Source organism: Gavialis gangeticus, unplaced genomic scaffold (genome assembly GCF_001723915.1).
Source record: "Gavialis gangeticus isolate Ggan-Ray unplaced genomic scaffold, GavGan_comp1, whole genome shotgun sequence".
In the NCBI taxonomy this organism is placed as follows: domain Eukaryota; kingdom Metazoa; phylum Chordata; order Crocodylia; family Gavialidae; genus Gavialis; species Gavialis gangeticus.
In genome coordinates, this window is record NW_017729033.1 from 63,118,575 (window position 1) to 63,122,404 (window position 3,830).

At 45.4% G+C, this 3,830-nt stretch overlaps 1 long non-coding RNA gene across 1 annotated transcript in view; it reads left to right on the plus strand.

Moving 5' to 3' along the window:
• The window catches only part of LOC109303861, a 32,355-nt gene extending 29,074 nt beyond the window's left edge, over positions 1–3,281 (plus strand). The window contains exons 2-3 of the long non-coding RNA XR_002099247.1: positions 2,972–2,981; positions 3,271–3,281. This is a non-coding gene — a long non-coding RNA (uncharacterized LOC109303861). The remainder of the gene's footprint in view (positions 1–2,971; positions 2,982–3,270) is intronic.
• Positions 3,282–3,830: the final 549 nt, after the last annotated feature.

Consider the following 3,830-nt stretch of genomic DNA (forward strand, 5'->3'; position numbering starts at 1 on the left):
TTTCATGTTTGAACATTGAACTCTGTGTCTGAAGTGAGCTGACTCTGGCACACAGATGAAATCAGAAACTAGGAAGAATGCAAAAAAAGAAAAAAAGTTCTTAAAAAGGAAAAGAGAGCTTGCTGGACAGATGCAGCAGAGAAGTGCCACCTGGTGTCCGAATGGCGGCACTGCAACTTGAAGGGGAGAACCTGCCAGGGCTTTGTGGCTCATAGTAGGTAGTGCCTTCCCTTCTCTTCAGCCATGTTCTGCTGCCTGCCTTTGGCCATCCCCTTCCTCCAGCACCTGTTTGCCTCAAAGATACAGGGAGAGTGGTGATGTGCCCAAAAGAGACCTAAGGGAGAAGTGGTGGATGGAGGTCCATGCTGAGATGCAAAACCAGAGATGGTGGGGATAAGGCTGGGGTGAGGGGGGGGGGAGCAGCATAGTACATAGTGCAGTTAAGGTTGTATCAGTGTGTGAGGTAAGTAGGGAAACCCCTGGAATAGGAACAGCACAGTGTAAAACTTTCTGCAGTTGAGCATAGTGCCAATCCAAAATTTTTTTTTTTTTTTTTTTTTCTGATCTGCAAGCTATTTACTGACAACCAAACTTTCTTACTATAGTTAGTGTTAAACCCCTAAATTTAAAGCTACCACATGTCCAGGGCAAATGAGTTGCATGTGTTTTAAATAACATAAGTGTAAATAACAGTTAACAAGAAAAAGTGAAATTGTCAATAAAAAGAATTTCTTGGGTTGAAAAACCTGGTGAGGGAAGAACATAGCCTAAAACTCCCATTTTTGAAAGTTAACTATTGTAAGTCATCATTTAGGGACTCAAATAAGTTTTAGGGAAATATATAGAAACACCCTACTCACCTCACCCCTTAGTTCCTCAGACATGGGTAAGAATTTATATTTAAAATAAAGCACTCTAAGGCCAGGTACAAATTTTATACTTTTAAGTGATTGGAAGCCAGTCTATACCTGTAATGGTATAGAAGTTCAGTACACAAAACTGGTCTATAACCATAACAGAACAGAAGTTTGGTGTGCAGACTGACTGATTTAAAAAATGGTGGAACATGGTCTAAGATTTGCCCCTCCACCCCCCATATAGGGCAAATATGTGTTCGATTCACTACTGATCTAAACTATGCCACTTACAGAAAACCACATAACATAAAATAGATTCTGCCTCTGTTTTTTTTTAATGTCTGTACCTAGCCAAAATATTGAGATACGTTTATTCTATTGTATTTTTATAGGCACACAAATACGTGATGTCACGGTGAGGATCTGCTATAGACTACCAGACCAGGAGGTGGTGATGGATGGGCTTTCTTCAAACAGCTAATGCAACTTTCCCCCTCACAGGCACTGGTTCTCACTGGGGACTTCAATCATGCTGACATTGACTGGGAGGCCAATACAGCAGTGCACAGACAGTCTAGGACGGGGTGGGCAAAATGCCACCAGGCCATTCTATCTAGCTTGCAGGGCCCTTAAATTTAGAAAATTAATGTTCATCTGCCCTGGGCTGCCTATTATGTGGCCCTCAATGCCTTGCCAAAACTCAGTAAGTGGCCCTCTGCCCAAAATAATTGCCTGCCCCTGGAGGTTTTTGGAGTGTGTTGGGGACAGCTTCCTGGTGCAAGTGCTGGAGTGGACAACTAGGGGCTATGCTTTTCTTGACCTGCTGCTTACAAACAGATGAATTGGTGGGGAATGTATAGTGGATGGGAACTTAGGCAGCAGTGACCATGAGATGATTGAGTTCAGGATCCTGAGAAAAGGAAGGATGGAGAGCAGCAGAATAAGGACCCTGGCTTCAGAAAAGCAGACAAACTCGCAAAGGGAAGTCATGGGCAGGATCCCCTGGGAAGCCAGACTAGGGGGGAAAGAAGTCCAGGAAAGCTGGCTGTACTTTAAAAAGCTTTACTGAGAGTGCAGGAACAAACCATCCTGATGCACAGGAAGACTAGCAAATATGGCAGCAGACCAGCTTGGCTTAGCAGGGAGCTCTTCAATAAACTAAATCACAGAAAGGAAGCTTACAAGAAATGGAAACTTGGACAAATAACTACGGAAGAATATAAGAGCATTGCTTGGGCATGGAGGGATAAAGTCAGGAAGGCCAAAGAGCAATTGGAGTTGCAGCTAGCAAGGATGTGAAGAGTAACAAGAAGGGTTTCTACAAGTATGTTGGTAGCATGAGGAGGATCAGGGAAAGTGTGGGTCCCTTACTAAATAGGTGAGGCAACCTTGTGACAGAGGATGCAGAAAAGACTGAAGTGCTCAATGCCTTCTTCACCTCATTCTTCATAGGCAAGGTCAGGTCCCAGACTACTGCATCGGGCAGCACAGTTTGGGGAGGAGGTGAGGGGCCCTCGGTGAAAGAACAGGACTATTTAGAAAAGCTGGATATGTACAAATCCATGGCGCCAGATGGGATGCAACTGAGGGTGCTGAAGGAGTTGGCTGATATGATTGCAGAGCCACTGGCCATCATCTTTGAAAACTCATGGTGATCAGGAGAGGTCCCAGATGATTGGAAAAGGGCAGGAACAGTGCCCATATTTAAGAAAGGGAAAAAGGAGGATCCAGGGAATTACAGACCAACTCAGCTTCACTCACTTCAGTCCCTGGAAAAATGGACCAGATCCTCAAGGGATCCATTTCTAAGCACTTGACGAAGAGGGCAATTAGAAACAGTCAGCATGGATTCACCAAGGGCAAGTCATGCCTGACAAACCTGGTTGCCTTCTAGGATGAAGTGACTGGCTGTGTGGATGTGGGGTGACCGGTGAATGCAGTGCACCTTAGCAAGGCTTTTGATATGATCTTCCACAACATTCTCACAGGCAAGCTATGGAAGTACAGACTGGCTGAATGGACTATAAGGTGGATAGAAAATGGCCTGGACCATTGGGCTCAGAGAGTAGTAACCAATGGCTCAATGTCTATTTGGCAGCTGGTATCAAGTGGAGTGCCCCAGGGGTCAGTCCTGGGACCAGTTTTGCCCTGTGTCTTCCTCAGCAACATGGAAGATGGCATAGAATACACACTCAGCAAGTTTGCAGCTGATGCCAAGCTGGGGGGAGTTGTAGGTAGGCTGGAGGGTAGGGCTAGGAGTCAGAGCGGCCTCGACAAATTAGAGAATTGGGCCAAAAGTAATCCCATGAGGTTCAACAAGGCCAAGTGCAAAGTCCTGCACTTTGGATGGAACAATCCCATGCACCGGTACAGGCTGGGGGCTGGATGGTTGGGCAGCAGCTCTGCAGAAAAGGATCTGGGGGTTACAATGGACAATAAGCTGAATATAAGCCAGCGGTGTGTCCTTGTTGCAAAGAAAGCTAATGGCGTACTGGGCTGCTTTGGCAGGTGTGGTCAGTAGGTCAAGGGAAGTGATTATTCCAGAGGTGGGAAATTTATTTCAGGTGGAGGGCTGCTTAATGAGATTTGATGAGCTCTTGAGGGCTGCATGGGTAGCCCCTTTCCCTCACAGTTGTCCTGTTCCCTCATCAGCATCTTGGGACTGGAAGCCCCACTCCCTAACCTCTGAGCTTTGCCACCAGAAGTCCCTCCCCTTGGTGCCTGGAAATACTCCTTTGTGGGTGGCGGGGGGAGGATTTGCCATCTCAGAACAAGAAAAAAACCCAAATCATACACTGAAAGTCAAACACTACAATAACATATTTTAATTTTATTATGAAGAATATTTGTCATGATTTGTGTTTGTGTTGTATATATGGAGGTGATTGTATTATAATTCAAAAATATATTTTTAGTCTTGTATATTGTGTGTGTGGTGGGGTGCGAGGGTGTGTAGGGGGGTTTGTGAGGGGA